This window comes from Ambystoma mexicanum, chromosome 5q (assembly GCF_040938575.1).
Source record: "Ambystoma mexicanum isolate Mex_15411 chromosome 5q, UKY_AmexF1_1, whole genome shotgun sequence".
Classification (NCBI taxonomy): Eukaryota; Metazoa; Chordata; class Amphibia; order Caudata; family Ambystomatidae; genus Ambystoma; species Ambystoma mexicanum.
The window spans coordinates 775911389-775933822 of NC_090933.1; the positions used below are offsets into that span (position 1 = coordinate 775911389).

The 22434-nt window shown below is 47.6% G+C and overlaps 1 protein-coding gene across 2 annotated transcripts in view; it reads right to left on the reverse strand.

Moving 5' to 3' along the window:
• TPD52 (tumor protein D52) overlaps positions 1 to 22434 on the reverse strand; it is a 472585-nt gene that overhangs the window by 283245 nt on the left and 166906 nt on the right. The window lies entirely within an intron of this gene.

Here is a 22434-nt window from a genome sequence, read left to right on the forward strand (position 1 = left end):
GAACACTGTCTAAAAGACCAGGGAAACTGTTTGACCATTTGAGCCTTTGATGTAAACATTGTTAGCTGGAATTCTGGGGTTTGAACAGCTTCATCACCGACGCTACCCATCCCAGAACGACTGCTTATCATATCTTTTTGCTACAAGAGGTCTAGAGGTATGGTTAGCCACTAAACCTTTTTTAAATGGATATACTATCATTCTTAAGGCAGCCCGTATGGTGGTCTCATGATTGCCATTAGTAATAAATAGGTTTATACACTAAACTACTGGACTGGAAATAGTGAGGCAGTTTTGGACTTTAGTTTGAAAATGGACAGTTATATATATATTGGATCCCCGTGGCTGGGGAAGGAGTGCACAGGAAAAGAAGGGTGAGCAGCCAACGAGAGGGTACATCTGCCAGACACCTCTGCACAGTGGTTGGACAAGTGTGGTGTAAGAAGGCACAGAGGAGGCCGCCCTCTTCTACCCCCCCCGACCCCGCGCGCGAAGGAAGGGGATAACAATGAGCACGTGAAGTGATTGACGCCTTCAGTAAGTTGAAGCAGGCATTCTTGCTTAAGTCGACTGTGCCCCAAGGACGATGACGGCGGATACTCACCCGATGGAGAGGATGACAATAAGGAACATTTTGTTGATGTACCACAGAAGTCAATTACGACAAAGGATGCAGCTTTGGGTGAGGAAGACGAAACAGTCGATATGTTCGATCCTGAGGCCATCAGGCACCGCAAGTCTACAGACTGGGTGCCATCACCCCAGGTCACCGTCTATATGGCTCAGCGCATAAAAAATCCGCTGGATCAAGAGGTTCCGTTTCCGCATGAATGCAGAGTGTTCTAGGCAGCACTTGCCCGGAAAGGTCACAGAAACTCCAGAGCCTGATCCATAGATGGTGACATTTGTCTTGTCACAAAGACGTCAACAGACATGCGAAAAGGAGTCGATCGGGCCTGGAAAGGCTGCCAGGACAACATTTTAGACCTGGCAGGACCCTTGGCTAAGATTATGGACCTAGCAGAGAGGGCCAAGGATACAGGGAGCCCATAGATGAGCAAACCCCAGGGAACTGAGCACAGCGCGCAGTCTGTCTATTGGGAAATGCCAATGGTGCACTTTCTTCAGAAAGGAGATGGAGACTCTTGCTAAAGATAGTCGGCAAGCTCAGCGACCTAGCCTCATACGAGGCAGGGGAAGGAGCGAACGGCATGTTGTTTGGGGATGCTTTCGCAAAGTAAATGTCCCAGTTTGTCGGAACATGTACAGCTCTGGAAAAGGGCCAAACATCAATAAGAAAAATCTTCCTGGGGCAAGTTTTTGCAGGGACCGGCTGACATCGGGGTCGCTCGTCCAGTCGCCTCAGGGAAGGAAGACAGCACATCGCCTTTTTCCCGACGAGATCCCGGCAAGGCAGAGGTTGCAGAGGGAGAGGCATCTAAAGACAGCAGAGTGGCTCAGGTGATAAGTTCGCAGAGCGCAGCCAATCCGGCAGTAGGGGGCAGGACAGAGTTGTTTTGTGCAAAGGGCGAGAATTATCAAGCGATGCCTGGGTGTTGCAAGCAGTTGCAGGTTTGCGTCTGGAATTTGTAGGCATGCCCGTGCAGAAGGCAGATCTACAGCCAATTAGGATGTAACAGGAAGAGATTGCTTTATTACGAGCAAGGGAGTGATAGAGTGCAGCACAGGGGGAGAGCTGAGTTTCTACAGCAATATGTTTCTGGTGCACAGGAAAGCAAGAGCGAGACCTGTGATTAACTTAATGGAATTGAACGAATGGCTGGTTTACAAACATTTCAAGATGGAGGGGATTCACCTCCTTCAAGAGCTTCTCAGTCAGGGAGATTGGCTGGCAAGGCTGGATCTCAAAGACGCTTACCTTACTATTCCCATCGCCGCGGAACACAGGCAGTTCCTTCATTTCTGTTGGAACAATGAGAGTTGGCAATTCAAGTGTCTCTCATTTGGTTTGGCTTCAACCCTATGGGCATTTACGAAGACCTTCAGGCCAGTGGCAGCAGTCACTGGAGAGAAAGGGATCAGGATTATCATATACCTCGACGATATTCTCATTCTAGCACAGGAAAGTAGTGCTCAAGAGGCAGGTGAGCTGGGTTTGGGCTCTGATCACCTCCCTCAGCTTTTCAATAAACATGGAGAAATCGGAGCTCGATCCCGGCCAAAGAATGGAGTTCCTGGGGTTCGTCTTAGACACCAGAAAAGCTACCCTCGAGATGCCCACACAAAAACTGAAGGCCATTAAGAAGGAGCTGAGATCAGTGATCAGAGAGCAGTATCTCGCTTTGCAGTCTTGCAGTCTAGTCAGGTTAGTGAGTCTGCTAGCAGCGTCGATTCAGATGATATTTCCCAGCCCTCTACATTACAGCAATGGCTAAAGATCAGGCACTTACAAGGGGGCTGTAGGGTACCATCAAGCAGTTACCCTAGACAAAGAAGTGCAATCAGAACTAGAGTGGTGGCTGCAGAATATGGAAGCATGGAATGGCCGAGCGATTTTCGACAACGTTCCAGAGCTTGTGATAGAATCGGACGCGAGCAGAGCCAGTTAGGGTGCCAGATGGGGAAGCCTACATACAGGAGGAAAGTGGTCCGTGCAGGAATTACAGCTCCACATAAATTGCAGTTGCAAGCAGGATCTTTTGCGGTGCGTACCTTTGCCAAAGACAGAGTCAATTGCTTTGTTCTGCTCAAGATTGACAACATCTCAACAGTCCGATACATAAATCGGATGGGAGGTATGAAGTACAGGATGCTAGCTGAGTTCGCAAAGGACTTTTGACATCACTGCCTAGGGAAGTATTAAGTTGTGACATCGGAATATCTCCCAGGAGAACAGAATGTAATGGCAGTCTGGAACTTGCGTTACCTAGCAGACTCCAGCGACTGGAAGCTACATCCAGCAGTCTTTTTGCAGCTGCAAGAGCTGTGGGGGCCGTTTGACATCGATCTTTTTGCATCTAGATTGAATGCTCAGACTTCCAAGTATTTCAGATGGAGGATGGCCCCGTGAGTTCTGGGGACGGATGCCTTTCTCCACGTTTGGATGGGAGCAGTTCATTATGCCTTCCCTCCGTTCATCATGCTGACGGGATTTCTGGCGAAGGGAGGAGGCGGAGTTAGTGGTAGTGGTGCCATTGTGGAAATCCCAAGTGTGGTTTCCAGTAGTGATTGAACTTTCCTCTGATTTTTCGAGGGTGATTCCGTTCAGGCAGGATCTTCTGTAGAACCCGTCAGGCCAGACACACCCACTGATCGACAAGGAGAGCTTACGGCTATTAGGGTGCAGGGCTTCAGGAAAAGGTGGGAGCTGCGGGGCATTTCGCAGCTCGCTGCAAAATTCATCAGTGATTCTTGCGCCCCTTCCATCCTTCTGAGCTATGGCTCCGCATTGGGACAAGTGGGAGAGCTGGTGCAGTCAGCACAGTGTTCATTCAGTTTCTGCACCTGTAGTGTAGGTTCTCAATTTTCTAGCTGACCGATCACAAGATGGTCGAGCCTATAGGCCGCTCAGAGTTTATAGGTTAGCGATATCAGCCGGACAAGGAAAGGTGGACGGTAAGCCGATTGGGGAACACCCAGCGGCAGTACGACTGCTGAAAGGTGCGAAGTTGCACAAGCCTCCTGCTCCCAGATTTGCAGTCTTATGGGATGTCAGAGATGTTTTCCGTTTGTTTCTTAGTTGGCCTGACAACTGTCAAAATGTTGAAACCGAGATTATCCAGGAAATTGGCTATGTTGCTCTATTTAGTAGCCTGTAGGCGGGTGTCAGACGTGAAAGCATTGGAGATAGACAGAAAGGTATTCTATCCAGATGGTGCAGCATTCAGTATTGCTGAGCGGACTAAAAGTGATTCCAGGGTGATCTCATATTCTTATTTGCCAGATAGTCCCAAGCTGTGTCTTGTGCAATGCATCGAAGATTATGAATCAGCGACAGCTGCGATTAGGCCTCGAGGGGTGACCCAATTGCTTACAATTGCTTATAGCACGCAGGAAGCCTTATCACGCAGTGGCCGCGGCCACAATAGTCAGGTGGGTCAGGGAACTCATGCAATGGGCTGGCATAGATCCCAGCGTTTTTGGTGCGCATCCAGAGCTTTTGCAGCAGGAGTGTCTCTGCAGGACATTAAGAAGTCAGCTGACAGTTCCTCTGATTCTACGTTTAAGACCTTTTACTTTTAGCCAGTCTCAGATTACAGCAACAGTAATTAACAGCTTCGAACAAGCATAATGCTCTGGGGAGTCTAGATACTATTAAAGACATGGAAGCCAGCATTACTCCTGCATAGGATACACTGGAGGGTATATTATGCTTGGCAATTTGACTTGTTTCATGTATGGCACGTGGTTGGCGTATCCCACCCTGATGGTATGCTTTCTTCTTGCCTTGTAGGGGATGACCAGAAGACGGCGTGAGTCAGCCTTAGGAGGGCGCCACCAGAGTCTACCTTCCATGCAGATTTGTCTTCAGACACAGTTGCTGTGGTTGACAGAACCGTTGCTCGTCTCGGTTGGATTTGGTCCTGATAGCATTGAAAGGATCAGTTTGTTTTTGTTTATGGATGACTGTTCAATACCAAAAGAAAGAGGAAAGGAACCCGGCAGGATGTGGCTCATAAGAGATCTTGCGTGCTGATAGGTGCAGATGTGACTACAAAAGCAAGGGATGTGTGGTGATTTGTAGTCCCATGGACATTTATTTTATTTGTTTGTTTAAGAAAAAAGAAAAGAAAACGTTTAAAGTTTGAAGTTTTGAAAGGCTGAGAGGAGTGGAATGAAATAAAGTTCTAGCATAATGCCCGCCTCTGTGTCTTTGGTAGAATCAAGACTCCCCATAGCTGTAAGGCTAGGTAATCTTCATTCCATAGAATCTTTTCAAAGTAGTGCACAGACGCATCCGATATCTGAAGCCTCATGGACTCTCATCTTAAAAGATAAGTCTGATTGCCCCTTACCTATTAAGTTCACATTTTATTCCACAGGAAATACTCAATTGCGACGGACGTGATGGTTGATGATATTGAAAGACAGATCATCTTAGGCAAGAGCTCCAGGGCATCCAGCCCTGATTGGCCTGTCCAACATTATGCTGAAGAGCAATCCCTTACTGTGGCCCACCTTCTTGTATCCCGTATTCGAACAAATAAGGGACGAAGGTAGATTTCCAGAGTCATGTTACAGGAGTTACACAGTTCCCATTTATAAAAAAGGGGAGATTGTGACTCCCCAGCAAACTACCGTCCCATAATGCTGCTCGATTCAAAATCTTTGCCTCATTAGTTCTTGAGTATCTTGAAGCTTGTGTAACGAGTTCGGGGTGAGTTTCTGCCTTCCGGACAGGCTTCAGGAAAGGAGTGGAGACCAGCCTAAATGGATTTCTAATGAAAATTCTTAGAGACCAATCTAGATCCTGAAACAGTTCACACTTGCATGTGGCAATGTTGGACTTTATTGCAGTTTTTTTTGTTTTTTTCGAATTTGATTTTATTAGATTTTGCATAACATATAAACCCAGCATTTCAGTGCGTATAACCAGAGCATTGCCAGCTGCAAAATAATAAGAAAGACATTTGTCTACATCTGGATCATAGCATCATATCACATCAATGTTGCTTCCCTCTCCCTCCCTCCACCCCCCAAATACAGTGTCTGCTACGATATGTTCATCTATGGATCTTTGTCCACAAAAAAAAGAGACCATCATACAACCGGATTTGTGTCCTGGAAGGCAGTGAACTAAGGGTGCTTGAGTCACCTGCCAGGGGACTCTCTCTCCTTTGGGTCTTCAGTTCGGGGTCTCATTCTGTAATAGAGTTGACTGTGTATTTATGGATCAATGTTGCTTTGCGGTCTAGCGATTGGGTATATATTTGTGATCAAAGTCTTGCCACAGGGTTTCACATTGTGTAGATCTTCCATGGAGACCGGCAGTGATCTTCTGCATGACATAGATGTAAGTCGCAAAATGTAGCCATTCTTTTGTTCAGGATTATCTCGGCTTTCCATTTAATGACAAGGCATGCTCGGGCTGCCAACAGTAAGGGGATGATTAAAGCCCTTGCTCTGACATGCATATCTTCATTCGCCTCTAACCCAAACAATATCATAAGGGGTGTTTGTTGACGTTGGATCCCTTTGATGTCCTTGATCCACCTGTTATGCTTGAACTAAAATGGCGCTGGTGCGCAGTGTATTCTGGGAGCGCTCAGAGCCATGATGGATATTTACTTCATGCCGCAGTGAAAAGCTGCACACATTTTGCTGAGTGTTAGATTCACGGTGCTGAGGAAAACATGCTTTCCAAACCTGGTATGCGGTCAAGGACATTTCTGCTGGGAAAGCTAACTTTGTTATGGTTTGTTACTGTTCTCCGCGGAGCGTGTTTTTAGAGGAGGGAGGCACTCTGCTCCTTGAGGGTGGCTCTCAATTGACCCAGCTGGCAACCGACGGCTGCTCATCAACTGTGCAAGTGCCATTTCCAGAAGGTTCCAGAACTGCCACCCCTCTGCGGAGTGTGTATATATGCGTACACCCGGAGGTCGTCAGGTGAGACTTCAGCTGGAGGAGGACGCTTACGTCCGGCACTCCTGTGAGCTGTGGTGCTCTCGGCCTGGCTGTTCCCGCGGTCTTCCAGCCGCTCCTGGGCGAGATGAGGAATCCAGTTACACTCACGGTGATGTATTTCCTTTAAAATTCTTTGCTTCTTCTGTGATTTATCTCTATATTACTTCTGTGAGTTATTTCTATGTTATTATTGGTTTCTTCTTAACTTTGAATAAATAGCCGTATAAGAGCTGATTATCTTCTAAGAGTGTGTGGTTGCGAGTTATTGCGTCTTTCTGCGTTCAAAGTATTTGCTCTGTAATTGCATTGGTGATTTATGTTTTTCTGTGCACTCTGGGGAGAGCAATACACCACCTTAGAACTTCATCAGAGAACACCTTAACTTTGGGACATCCCCACCACATATGCCAGTAGTTAGCGCTTTGGCCACACCGCCGCCAACATTGGGGGCCTACCGTTTGGTACATTTTGGACAGCCTATGGGGATCGTATTGCCACCTGTGGAGGAGTTTAACTGCATGTATCTTATACTGGGAAGCGATTGACACCTTTGGGATTCCCATACATATCCTAGACCATAACTCAAGAGTAAATTTCCATATTCATGTCCGTTTCCCATCTCTTCCTGAGGTTGGTTGTGGAGCCCTTCCCTGCCTCTATCAAAGTTTTGTAGATGGCTGAGATTAGAACCTAGTGTTCGATAAGAGTATCGAGAAGCTTCTCAACGGGGGAAAGGTCACTTTGTATCTTTTTTTTCCATGGTTCTCTCAACATTATACCTTTCAGTTGGAGGAAGTGGAAAACTGGAAGTTTCTCTATATTAAGGGCACTTTCGAGGTCTGTGATTATGATAAATGTTCCTTCTCTCCAGAGTTGGCCCACCCTCTCTAAGCCCGCTTTGAACCATGTTTGGAACCGTGCATGGTCTGGAATTTCCTCTCCAATTCCTGGTGCCCAGATGTGGCTCAATGGGGCTGGCCAGGTTGTGATGTTTCGCATGTCTAGGCTGTCCTTTCAAATTTCCCAAATAGTACCTATAATCGGACGTCCCCATATCCTGCGTGTCAACTTATCCTTCGGTACCCAGAGCCACTCAGAGAGGGTGACAGGGGTGAAGTAGAAGTTGTCGAGGTCTAGCCATTTTAAGTGTGTATGATTCCTCAAATGTGGTATTAGTATTCTTAATTGTATCGCCATGTAGTATTTTTCGAGATCAGGCAACCCAACCTCTCCCTTTTCCTTGGGTAGCGTTAGCACATCATATTCAATTCTCGATTTCGTCCCCTGCCAGAGGAATTGTAAGATGGCCTTCTTGACCTCACTAAAGAATGATTTGGGTATTTTGATGGGGAGAATTTGGAAGGGGTATAAGAATCACGGAAGAGATACCATTTTGATTGCCTTCACCCTCCCCATCCATGAGATCATAAGGATCTGCCACTTCACTGGGAAAATTAGCTTCGTAAAGGGCATCCAGGTGATTGACCAGGTTGATCCCCAAGTATCTTAGAGTGGGTCCCCCAATGGTTTGTCCCAGGGTCGTATAATTCTCTTTGTCGCTCAGTTTGGGTTCATGAAGGGGGAATAGGATGGACTTGTTCTTGTTGATTTTGAAGCCGGAAAGAAGGCCATAGTGTTCGATCAGTGTATTGCCCTGGGGATAGATTTTGGCGGGTTGGTGATATGTAATAGTAAGTCATCGGTGTACAATGCTATATTATATTCGTGTCCGTTGACTGAGATCTTTGTGATCGATTGTTCAGCCCTAATCTTTTGCGCTAGTGGTTCGAGCGATAGGGTTCAGGGGGAACCATCTCGAGTAATCGGAGTGGACTGCCACAGATGCTTTGGGAGATGTATAGATTGCCTTCACCCCTCTCCTAAATCTCACCCCAAGACGCACTTTGCTTAAGACTGCTTCTAAGAACCCCATTCAACCCTATCAAATGCTTTCTTTGCATCAACAGATAGGAGGACTGATTCCTACGCTCTCTTTCTAGATTCGTTTATCAGGTGCAGGGTCTTTCGCATGGTGTCGGATCCCTGCCGACCCAGGATGAATCCCACCTGGTCCGGATGTATGAGGCGGGGCATGTATATTTCTAATTGTGCCACCAATATTCTCGCGTAGATCTTCGCGTCTATATTAAGCAGTGAGATCGGGCGATAGGATCTGCAGTGTTTGTGATCTCTTCCTGCTTTTGTTATCACCGAAATCAGAGCTTCAGAGAAAGAGTCTGGGGCTACGCCCGAGTTAAGAATTTCATTCAAAAGTTTCACTAGGAGGGGAAGAAGGGGGGACAGGAATATCTTGTAGAAACTGGCTGTGAAGCCACCGTTGCAGGGGGCTTTCCCTAAAGCCAGTCTCTTCACACTGTTGCCTCAATCTCCTCTCCAGTGATTGGGGCGTCCATTATGTCCGCTTCATCGTACATTACTAAAGGCATTGTAATCCCGGTGAGATAGCTGTCTATTTCTGAGTCAGTCTGGTCCACCTCGGCTTCATACAGACGCTGGTAGGACCGTGCAAATGCCTCTGGGATGTCGGTTTCGCATGCATCCTGGGGGCCTCCCAAATCGTCTTATATAGACACGACCAACCTCTTTTTCATCTGTCAGCGCAGTCTGGCCGCCAGCAATGCGTCAGCTTTATCTCCCTTCTCATAGAATTTTTTCTTGAGGAGTTGGAGACTCCTAACGACTTGGGATTCCTCAAGGAGGCAGAGTTCCTCTCTTTTCTGCATGGATAGAATAATCTGCTCCTCCCTTCCCTCTACGGTTGTTCGGGCCGCCCAGTCTATACGGGTTATCTCTGCTCTCAGTTTCTTTTCTATTAGGGTCCTCTACCTCTTCTTGTTGGTACCTTCTCTGATTAATACCCCTCGCCAGGTCGCTTTCCCTGCTTCCCACATAGTTTTTATAGGTACTTCCCCAGTATCGTTCACCTTGATATATTATTGTATTTCGGTCGTCATTTCTGTAAGAAATACGGGGTCTTTCCATAGTGACTCATTGCAATGACATTTTTTCCCGCTACATGGAGGTGTACCCAGCTCTAATTCCACCAAGACCATATTGTGATCTGACCAAGTGATTGGCTCAATTGTTTAGCGAGCCGTCACTGCCATGAGTTCTTCTGAGATGTAGATGTAGGCAATTCTCGTGTATGTGTCGTGAGGTGCAGAATAGAAAGTGTAGCCCATAGTGTCTGGGTGTAAGGCTCGCCACGCGTCTCGTAGTCTATATGTTTGCATCATTCCCATTACTGCCGTTCTACCAGCATCGGCCGGTTCCGGGGGGTCAGGAACTGTCTTTTTTGGTGTCCGCCAATAAGTTGAAGTCACCTCCACCGATTACATGGCCCTCGGCCTCAAGCAATATTTTCGACACTGCGTTGTATAAATTTGGCCTGTTTTACAATTGGGGCATATAGTGTTGCTAGTGTAATCTTTAGACCTCTTATGGTTCCTACTTACAATAGGGCTCTCCCCTCTATGTCCATCAAAGTCTTAGAGGCCTTGAATTCAATAACTTTTTTCACTAGTATCCCAACTCCCGCCTTCAGAGTCCCGCAGCCCCACTATTCTGCTCCCAATATGGGCAGGATCACCTTTGGATCCTCACCCCTGGGATATTTCGTCTCCTGCAGAAAAATCACATCCACCTTAGACCTCCTGAATTCCCTCAAAACCATGGACCTTTTTGTGGAGGAATTAAGCCCCTTGACTTTAAGTGAACAGATCTTCATGGGAACGCCCCATGAAACATTAGAAGTTCCTGCCATCACCTATCAACAAGTTGTCTCGCGTATATTCAGAACTGTAGCAGATCCGTGTGTGCTTTGTGATTGTAAAGATCCACTTTTACATAGTTGCATAACACTGTATCCCATCCTGCTCCCCCTCCGTCCCCCCCCTCTCAAACAGCGTCCGATCCAGATGGGTTATTGTCACCCAGTCGGTCTCGAACCACTAGTGGGAACCGTACAACAAACGGTCCTAAATAAAATATAACTTTTAGATAACAGTGAGCCTCCATCTACCCCCCTGTATAACATCAAAGTTGTATCAATCTGAACTTTGTTCTGGCCCCAGATGTCTTGTTGGCGGGACCCTCGCATCGGGGTCCCATCACAGTATTGCTAGAACAATCATTATGTCTGGGTCGACTTTACACTATCCGTGTTTCCCCTCCTCCCCTTGCATTACCTCTAACCTTTCAATCCCCCCCTTGTTTTCTGATTGCCGATTAATGTACATTGGCTTCCGGCATTCAATCACGACCTTACCCAAATCCCATTATCGGGTACATCTTACAGTATAATCGGTGAGTCGTGAGGGGGAAGTCGGTGGTCCATGTCCAGTGAGGCATTCAACCTCCTGAACTTCCTGGATCCCTGTACTTTCTTCCGCCGTGGTCCTTTAATGCGCCACTCCCTGTCCTCCTTCCTTCTTTCGTTCGGGGATGCACCCTCATCATGGTCGCCCAATAAGTGCCATACAGCTACCTATGTCCTTTCTGAAGTCAGTCTCATTGCCGTACCTTCCCACTCGAAGGTTAGCGAGAATGGGTATCCCCAGCAGTAATAGTATATCTTTCTCTTTAAGCATTTTGGTGATAGGTAGACATTTTCTTCTCATTGCCAGTGCGAGGGAGGATAGGTCCTGGTAGATGGAGATGTTCGTTGTGTCCATTGTGATTTGCGGTGTGTGTCTGGCTTTCTCCAGCACTCGGGCTTTGTCTGCATAATTGTGAAATCAGGCTAGCACTGTTCTCGGGCCTCCTGGTTTGCAGGCGGCTCTGTGGATGTGGTCGATTTTGGGTTCATCCACTAAGTCGTCATTGAACAGCACCTTCATTAATGTGTGTAAAGTTCTTTTTTAGATAGAGTTCCGTTTCGCCCTCCTCTTCTGGGATACCAAATATGCGTATGCTACTGCGACGCTCCATATTTTCCAGGTCATTGCCCTTTAGGCGAAATCCTTCCTCTCTGTTCTCGATTTCAGCAAGTCTCGTATCTATCTGGGCTTCCAGGGTGCTTAGGGAGGTCTGGTTGTGCTCAACATCCTCAAATCTATTCTCCATTGTGTTGATTCTATGGGTGATTTTGTCTATTTTACTACCAATGTCGGCTCCCATGCTTCTTAACACAGTGAGGAGATCGGTGACGTCCGCCTTGGTCGCGGCTGCTTTGGGTCCTGGTGATGTAATTGTTGCGACTCTGGATGGGCAATGGCAGTTATGTAATGGGGAAAACGTATATATCGCTAGTTTCTTCCTAATGTCCATGAGCAACGAGTTTGAAGTGTTGTAGCTGAGTCTTCCCGGTGATGGGTATACATCAGGGACAATGGGGGGGAAATTGCTTTATACAGGTTGTTCGTGGGGTGCGGGAGGCACCTACCTATACTGCCTGGGCGTGTTCAGAGTAGGTATATCTCAGTGATGGTGGATTGTGAATCACAATGGCTTGCAGAGAGTGCCTGTAGTGCAGGAGGGACGTGGTTTGAACTGCGCACCGATTCCGAGGAGGGCACACACCCTGCAGTGCAGGGGCCCAACCCTCGGCGCAGTAGCCTAAAGGGAAGCTGAGTGAGGTCTTCTCGGGCACCAATTAGTCTGGTTCCTCAGGAGTGGGCTAGTAGCTTACCAGCGGTGCTCAGTTTGGTGTTGTCTGCTGTTTTGGACTACTGGTTGTGGTTCATGGGACTTACCAGTCCGCTTCTATGTCCTCATGCCTTGTCCCTTCTGGTGGTGTTCTACTTTGGAATTACTGCCTTGTGCTTGATCCCCTTGTTGAGTGTCTTTCGAGATTGGATGTCCCCAGTATGATTCCAGGATTCCGGCACCAGAGTGGGCTACACAGCTAGTGCGTGATATGGTGTGCAAGAATATGAGGGCTCTCCCGTTGTTTCTGGTTCCTTAGGTCTATGTGCACTTGGGAGGGGCGCTGCTGGGTGTCTGAGGCGTCCATAACTCCTCTGTCAGACTGTCAGGGGCCAGGAAAAGACATGGATAGTATTGTTCTCTGGTGCCGAGGAGGGCACACGCCCTGCAGTTCAGGGGCCCAACCCACGGCCTCGTGGTCCGGAGTGGTGTGCGTTGAGGACTTCTTGCATACCTTTCGGCCAGGATTCCCAAGGGTGCACTGTTGGTTGAGCCTCAGGGTTCGTTATGTTGGGCACCAGATTCCAGTTTTAGGGATTGCCAGTTCACCCACGTTGACTCCCCTCAGGGCCTTTTTATCAGTCTCTGACAATGGGAATGTGCCTCGGTTGCCCATTCCCCGCGACGGGGTGTCACCAAGTGATCGGAAGCGCCCAGATTGCTTCCAGGATGGAGGAAGGGTGAGCTGTCGTGTCTGTCCAAGGCACTCCGTTCTTTCAACGGTCTGTTGTGAGCCTGGATGATGTGGTAGGCACTGTTTGTGACAGTAAATGACCAAGAGCTACCTCTGGGGTACGAGGAGCTAGTACATAACGTTCCAAAAATCTAACTTCCACATACGATGCAAACTTATCATTTTGTCCATTATGTAGCTCCCCTCAATTTCGAACCCTGGGTTATGATATTGCACAAAATGCTGAATCCCCCGATAGGCTCAATATATGTAGTTTTAAAGGATATCCTAATATGAAATTCATCTTCTGTGATAAACTCCTTTACAAGTGGAAGTGTAAGGTACTCCATAGATATCACTATACCCTGAACAGACTTCATCACATGCTTAATGACCACTCCCCAAGATGTCCCAGGTGTGGCTATGATAACGCTGACTATATTCACATGATCTGGTCCTGTTCCCGCCTTGCCCAGTTCTGGACTTTGGTATGCTCTACCATGTCAACTATTCTTGAACATCCTACCACTCCATCCCCATTGAGATGTCTTTTTCATGACTTCCCCGAACTCCGCCAAGATTCCAAGAAACTGGCCGGCCTCTGTATGCTACTCGCAGTACGGTCCATTTTACTCTGCTGGCTTCAGCCTACACCACCCACTCATGCGCAGTCGCTCAGGGCGGTTACTTGGGCCTCAGACACCGAAGAATCCTGGACCCTACTACAGCCATCTCACTCAAGACCCAGAGATATTTGGCTCAAGTTGCGATCCTATATGTCCTCTATGGATACTGCATCAGACACTACATCTCCAGCTCCCCCCCTCCCCGTTCCCCCTCCTGAACTGCTGTCTCTCCAGCCCCGCACCCACTCTGTATATAGCCCCCAAGTGCATAATCAAGTTGTAAACTGACTGTGTACCTGTATTATCTATACTGTTACTGTATTGCACCTGCCTGGTATGTTGCTCACCTGTTTCTGTGCTGCCAAGCTAAATAAATAAAAGTTAAAAAAAATAAAAATAAAAAAAAGAGAAATGAAAGTGTAGATGTTTTAAGTGAAGCTGGGTATCATGAAGATCTTTTGGTGAGAAATCCTAGTAGATTTAAACAAAAAGTACGAGAATTAGATTGGGCAAAAATACTAATCTATTGAACCAATTGGCTCCTTGAGTGTATGCAATAACCATAAGGAAATACAATACAATTCAGAATCATTTAAAAACATGTCTTGGTCATAATTACTTCATGGTGTTTATGAGACAAAGGCTAAACCAACTACATACCCCTGAAGTTTGGGGCCCAAGGAGAGGATTGCCAAAGGAGCAACGGTGTTGTCATCTATACACGGTGTATTAGAGACCTGGAGGCACTTAATAACAAATTGCCCTAAAAAGCTCAACTTTTCCCCTGCTTTGCTTCTGCATTTCTGGCTTCCCACATCCATGCTTTGCACTGCCTGGAACCACATGAATCATGGGAAGTCTTCTTACATGGTTTCGGGACCCGCTTCCTATCCCTCATTGGTTGCCATCTTCTGGTTAGGGGTGAGGAGGTGGATTTCCACATCACACTAGACACAGGACCTGACGGACGCCACCTTCCAGCTGTATCTTTTTTTATTTATTTATAGCTATTTAGTTTAGAAGTAAATTTTTATAGCCAATCCGTGAATTCCAGTCCAACCGGTCGTTGCCAGTTTCTTTGTAGTGTCAACTTTGTTATCATTTATCAGTTAATTTCTTCAACAGCTCTTTTTCCAAGATTGACCTATAGAATGCCACCGTGGCTATGGTCAAGGACATTTTGTCCCCGTTTAAGATACATTTCCACCATAGATCTGGTGCAACTGTCCTGAATTCTTGTCCTTTGCTCTGTGAAGCAAGAGCACATTGTAAAAAGATGCTCGGGCGAGTCCTATCTTGGACCGCTAGCAACATCGACGCACAGGTATTCGGGGGGCTCACCTTGAATACAATGTGATGCCCTTTGGCCTGAGTAACGCTCCTGCAATTTTCTAACGGTTTATAGATTCTGTGTTTTCTGATCTCATTGGACGGTTTGTATGGGTATATTTGGATTATATACTCATATTGTCTGCAACATTGGAAGCACATGTTCTCCATGTATCTGAAGTCTTGGAACGGCTGTGTCAACACCGTCTCTTCGCTAAAATAGAGAAATGCCAGTTCCATACATCTACAATTGGATCGAGTATTAGCCCACACCGCCGATGATGTAGGAGTGCCAGATCTGTTCAAGAATCCATAAAACCATTTGCAGGACAGATTAAAGTTCCATGAGGACCAGCTGTATGTACCCACCACTCAGTTGCGTAACCTTGTTCTGTCACATATGCATGACTCTACCCTTGCAGGCCACAGGGACATTCGAGCTACCACAGAACTTCTTGGTCAACAATTCTGGAGGCCATCATTGAGAAAACAAGTAAAGGAGTATGTGTCGTCTTGTCCAGTCTGTGCTCAATCTAAGACTGAATGCAAGCGGCCAGTTGGTCTCTTGCATGTCCTCAAGATACCTCCTCACCCTTGGCATACGATAGCAAGATATATAATTGTGGATCTACCTCTGTCTGATGGTTCGACCTGTGTCATGGTAATCGTGGACTGTTTCTCTAAGATGGCCCATTTCATATCTTTGCCCAGACTCCCTAGTGCCTACCAATGGATGAGGCTTTCTTTTCCCACGTGTATCATCTCCATGGGCTGCCTACCGAAATCATCTTGAATAGGGGTTCACAGTTTACTTCCCACTTCTGGACTTCCTTGTGTAAACTCATTGGAGTGGCTATTGCTTTCAGCTCCGGTTACCATCCTCAGACAAATGGGCAGACCAAACGCACCAACCAGATGCTGGAGCAGTACTTGCAATGTTTCACCAGTGGTATGCAGACGGACTGGAGTTCCTTTTTACTCATGGCAGAGGTGGCCTACGCAGTGCATTCCGTGACTGGAATCAGTCACTTCTTTTGTTGTATGGGATTTCATCATCCTCTGCTTCCTCATTCTGTGTCACCTCCTGGTTTTGTGGACTCCAGTGCCATCATGGTGCCTCATATGCAGGAGGTCGATCGTCAAGCCCTTGCTCATCTCCGTCTGGCACAGGCAGCGGTTAAGAGCATGGCCGACCGTCGCTGGTCACTGAACCTGATTAATGCATTGGTGACAAGGTCTGGCTTTCAACTAAAAACCTGCCCCTGCAGAACATTCCTCGTGAGCTTGCCCCTATATTCGCTGGTCCGTTCAGGATTGTCCTGCATGTTTCGTCTGTGGTATTTCATCTTTTATTACCTGTTTCCTGGTGGATCATCCCATCTTCCACATAGCCCTGCTTAAGACTTATCATATCGATGCTTTTCAGCGCCGCAGTCTTCATCCTGGTTCTCTCTTGGTGGATGGAGCTGTGGCAAATTCTGCTGTGCCAAATTCTACTGTGGTTGGCTCTATTTTCTGGTGTCCTGGAAGGGCTATGCTGCCTGTAACAACTCCTGGGAACAGGCTTCTGGTGTCCACGCCCCTCGTTTGATTCGCCGATTTTACCTTCGTTGTACTTGGAAGCCTGGTGCTCCTTCCGGTCCTTGGGGTGGGAGGCATGTCAGCACTCTCACCTGGTACGCCGGCCACGTCTCTTTGCCGGGCGGTCTAAGTGGCAGTTCTGCGATAGCCCCTGCAGGCATGCACGGTCCAGGTCTCTTCCTCCCATGGGGGCCGCCATGTTGAGGGCACCACGCATGCTCGTGGGATCAGCAGCTGCCTTCTGTGCATGCGCACTGGAGACAGCTTGGTCCAGGGCAACGGCACAGTATTTAGACAAGGTGAACGCTCTGGGGGGAAAATGCTGCTGAGCTCTGCTCAGTCCTACCTGCCTGAGCTCTTGCCTTGCTTGGCATTCTGCCGAGGATTACTTACTAGCTGGCCAGTCTGGTACTCTCTTCCTTTTCTCGCTCAGATACTGGCGCTTCAGTATCCTTTTCCCCTGCTTTCCTTCTGCATTTCTGGCTTACCACATACAGTGCTTCGCACTGCCTGGTACCACCTGAATCGTGGGAAGTCCTCTTCATGGTGCCGGGGACCCACCTCCTATCCCTCACTGGTTGCCATCCTCTGGTTAGGGGTCAGAAGATGTATTTCCACATCAGACTAGCCATCGGACCAGACAGACGCCACCTTCCAGCCCTATCCTTGACCGCCAGCAACATAGACGCACAGTTATTTGGGAATCACGGGGGGGCTCACCTTGATAACATGACGTATCAATTTTTTTCAAAAGTGTGTCTCAGAAAGAGTATTCTTATCCTCTGATGAATTCTGGCCCTTGTCAGACCAGGCGAGCGGAACGGCACCTGCTCGCAGAGTTTCACGGAACGACCAGCACCGTTATTAACAGTGCTGGTGCTTCCGTGGTCCCTTATTCCCATTGAGTCCTCTGGGACTCAAGTGGGAATGAGGATTTACCATTTACTGGCGCCTGACTTCCCGGAACGCCTGGGTTGTAATCCCCCAGTGTTTCCAGCAAGCCAGGTGCCGGTAAATCTTGCAAGTTTAGTGGCAACCCGCCGGTAGCACCGGCCAGACAATATGAGGCCCTCTGTCTTGGTTACTATAATATGTAACATTTGCTATGTTATAACATTGATTGTTTTATTGCAAATTATGATAATATTGATATTTTTTTAAAAACATTTTTATTGAATATTTAAACAAACAATACAAACCAAACTTGCAGTGTATACAGTAACGTTTCAATTATACATTCTTCAATCACGTTTACTGCTTCCCTTATCCCACCCCTCATTACGAGCCTATTTCTACTGATGTTCTATTCTTGCATCTTGTGATAGAGTATTCCTTTCCGCGGGTTCCGATGGGTCTTGCATTGACCCAAATAGTTCTGCTATCAGTAGTTTCCAAGCCATCAACGTCTCAGCCTCCTCCTCCTCCCACCCAGCACTGCTAGCCTCTTGCCATACCATGGTTTCCGCCTCCGCCCATTTCTGTAAATCTTTCCACCATACCTCCAATCGTGGTTTATGGCATGTCTTCCATCCCATAGCAATTCTCCTTTTCGCAAGCGCATATGCCAGATCTTTCAGTTTGCTTACAGGCCCAGGTTTTCGTGGCCTAGAGAATCCCCCTAGCAGGCAGGCCCACACTGTATCCACCACGATCTTGATACCCTTGTCTGCAAATTTATGTGCGAGCGCCCCCCAGAAGTTCTCAACAATCGGGCATGACCAAAACATATGTACCATGACCGTGTTCTCATTACATTTAGGGCATGCCTGCCGTCCTGCATTTTTGAACTGGGCTATCCTCTGGGGTGTCAGATACGCTCTATGCGTAATATACAGTTGCATCTGTTGAAGTCTTGCGTTCCTCGACACCTTCTTGTGATACCCTTGGACTCGTACCCACATCCCATCTTCCATCGGGGCTCCTACTTCCCCTTCCCATTCCAGTCTTAGCTGCGCCACCTCCTTTCCCACTTTAGACATCATCATCTCATATATTCTAGATGTCTCATGTCCCCCCTCCGCTATATCATATATTTTGTCTATAGTGGGGTCTGGTTCTTCTTCCAGCACCAGTTCGGGCCACGTTCTTTTAATCTTTTGCACCAGTCTATGATACGTGATATACTGGCCACTGTGTAGCCCAGTTTCCGCCCCCATCTCCTCAAAATCTGTTATAGTCCCATCCTGCCAAATATCCCCCATTGTCGCTATCCCAGCCGGCTCCCAGTGGTTTCTGATTAACATCCTTAACTGCTCTTCTCCGCCCGCCAGTGCAACCAGTGGCACCTGAGGGGAGCACGGGTATGGGTTCTCCATCAATTGACAAGCCCCACGCCACATCTTCCATCCGAGCACCATCATCTTTGGGCGCCCGTCCATTACTGCTAGGGGCAACCACATGATCTCCTTCAGATAGAATGGGGCACAGTCCCGCATGAACAACCTGTTTTCATAAGTTACATCCTCCGAGAGCCATTTAGCCACATATTGCAGCTGACTTCCAACATAATAGACTTCATAATTAGGCAATTTTATACCCCCCTTCTCGTAAAAATTCTGTAGCTTCCAGAGGGCTACTCTGTTTCGTGTACCGTGCCACAGGACGTCCCTGCACATGCTGTCTAGTATACTAAAAAACTTCTTTGGTATCAAATACGGGATGTTCCCGAAATAATGCAGGAGCCTAGGCAAGACCACCATCTTCAACATTGCACCACGTCCCATCATTGCCAAAGGCAGCTTTACCCAGAATGCAATTCTCAATTTTCTTAATGGCTACCTCTGTATTGCGTTTGTGCTCTTCTTTAACCGTGTGGTATATATCTATTCTAAGATAGCGTAATGTACTAGCTGCCCATGGTACCTGCAACACCGGTAGTTGTTTCAGGGGGATCCCTTTATATACACCTAATGGGAACATGCTTGACTTCTGAGGGTTCACCGCTATACCAGACATCTCTGCATACCTTCCCATCACCTCCAAGATTGTATTGGAGGTTCTCCTCTGGGTGCCGCAAATACAATAGTATGTCGTCTGCATATAGGGATATCAGGTGTCATTCACCTCCCACAGGGATGCCTATCGGGTCATATTGTTGCCTTAAATAGATCGCTAAGGGTTCCAGGGCCAATATATAAAGCATGGGGGACCATGGACAGCCTTGCCTGGTTCCCCTACGGAGTTTCCACCTTTCTGATATTACCAACCCTGTTTTCACTCTGGCCAGCGGTTCACTGTATAACATTTTAGCCCACTGTAGATATCCTGGATCCATCCCATAGCCAGCCAGGGACGCCAACAACTATGGCCATTTGACCGAGTCGAAGGCCTTTATTGCGTCCAGCGACACAATTGCCAGCTCGTCCTCGCTTTCGTTTCCATATTCAATGACTCTGTGGATCTTTCTAAGATTATTAGATATGTTTCTATTGGGGACATAGCCAGTCTGGTCCGGATGTATTAATTTGCCTATGACTCTTCTTAGCCTGTTTGCCAAAACAGCAGTCAGAATTTTACTGTCTTGATTTAACATCGACAGGGGTCTATAAGAACTGCAGCTATGCCCTGGCTTGTTAGGTTTGGGAAGTGGTATTATAATCGCTTCTCTGAGTGACTCTGGCAGTCTGCCTAGCTCATACGCCTCATTCAACATATCTAACAGCGGGGGAAGCACCTCATCCTTAAATATTTTGTAAAATTCACTTGGGAGTCGATCAGCCCCCGAGGTCTTACTAGTTGGCAACTGTCTCACCACCTCTTCTAGTTCCTCTAAGGTAATCGGTGCGTCCAGCTCCTCTCTTTCCTTGGCACTGATCTGCAGCAATCCCATGTTCTCCAGTGTTTCTACTATCATTGCACGATTATCCTCCCCATCATCCCCATAGAGCAGCCCATAATAGTTTGCAAACTCCTGATTAACTCTCGCTTGGGTACCCACCACCCTTCCATCTTCCCTTGTTATTGATCTAATCGGGGGTCTAGGGGCTTCACTCTTATACAACCATGCTAAGATCCTTCCTGGTTTATCTCCACCCGCATGCTGTCTCGCCATGTACTTTTTATAGTTAAGGTTGCACAATCTCTCCCAGTGCCCTGCACACTTTTGCTGCAGGCTTAGTATCAGATCAGCGTCCTGGTTGGTATTGTTTTCTCCCTTAAGTGCCCTTTCCAGTTCTCCCTCCCTGCAATCCCCTAGATTTTGCTATAGACACTCCTCTCATCACAACTTTGAAAGCCTCCCACAATGTGCCTGCCGAATCCACACTGCCCATATTTGTCTCAAAGTAGCTAGCAATCTCCTTCCTCATGTTCTCCCTAAAAAGGGGGTCTCTGAGCGCCTCTGCCCTGAGGCGCCACGTCGGGATTCTTGCTCTCAGGGGATAACATTGCCATCTAAGGATCAAGGGCGAGTGGTCCGTGAGGACACTAGCTTTATATTCAACTTGCGTGATCTCTGTCAGTATCTCTGGAATGACGAAGACATAATCCAGCCTTGTGTGCAGTTGCTGCGGGGCAGAATAATGCAAGTATTGCCTCTCATAAGGATGGCACGCCCTCCATACATCTTCCAACCCAAAGTCTTGCAGCACCGTCTGTAACGCTTTAGCCGACGGGGCAGGCCTATCCATTTTTCCATCTGATCTGTCTACCCTAGGGTTTAATACACAGTTAAAGTCCCCACCCCACATCACCGCACTCCCCACACACATGCTAAGATTGTTACATAGGGTTTTAAAATACGCTGCTGTATTTTGGTTCGGTGCATACGTGTTTACAACACTTATTTCCCTATTTTCCACCAATCCCCTTACTACGACCATCCTCCAGTCCGTCTCAACCAGCGTCTGTAACAGCTGAAACGGGACGTGTGGCGCCACCCAGATGATCATACCCCTAGCGTAAACCGAGTATGACGAACCCACCACAGTTCCCTTCCATTTCCTCCCAATCCTCTCCATCTTATCACACATTAGGTGTGTCTCTTGTAACAAGGCAATATCTATCTTCTGCCTCCGTAGGTATAGCATAACCTTGTTTCTATTCAGGTAACTATTGAATCCCCTGACATTCCAAGTGATTATTTTAAGATCCCCCATGGCATGTTAGAGTCCCTCTTCTTCCCCCGCATATGCAATCCAACTCCAGTTGCTTAACTCGTCTATGTAGGCTCGTACCCCAACTAAAACTTCCCCTACCACCTCCCTCCCTCCCACCTCCCCACCTTTCCCCAACAACACCCTCCCCAACTGTTGCCCAGCTCCATCCCTGGATCTCAGGCACCCCCGCATCTAGCCCTTTCTGGCAAAGCCTGTACTCGCGGCTCATCAGGGTAAAGTCGCCCTAATGGCCGCCTTACTACTAATTCTTGGGGGTAGGTTGCCTCCATCCTGTCGCTTCTGTTTATTCTAAATTTACTACGACCACAGCTACCCAATTCACTTGCGCATTTTATTCGCTATATTCCAGTCCAACAAGGTCACAGAGTCCGTAAACTACACAATACAGTTCAGATGTTCCGAAGCCTCATGCTAGGACTCCCCTCCCGCTTATCCCCTCAGTGTTCTCGATACATTCTCCTCACTTATCATGCTCCTGGCGATCCTGCTCCTCGTCTTGCTCTGGACAGCCCTGCAAATCCAGCCACTTCGCTGCTTCCTCTGGGGTATCAAAATAGAGCGCTCTACTTTTGTGCAAAACTTTTAGCGTTGCATGGAACAAGAGCATGTACCTGATACCAGTCGCACGCAGTCTCCTCTCGACCGCCACTTAGCTATACCGCTGTCTTTGCCCCAACATAGTATAGTCAGGATTCGCCGTGATGTCAGTGGATGCTCTTTCTATCGTTCCCCCTTTACGAAAATACTCCAGGATCTTCTCCCTGTCTTTATAGTTCAGGATTTTCGCAATTATTGCTCGCGGTGGGGTCCCAGGCCGTGGCTTCCTCATCAGGACCCAATGTGCACGTTCTACCGC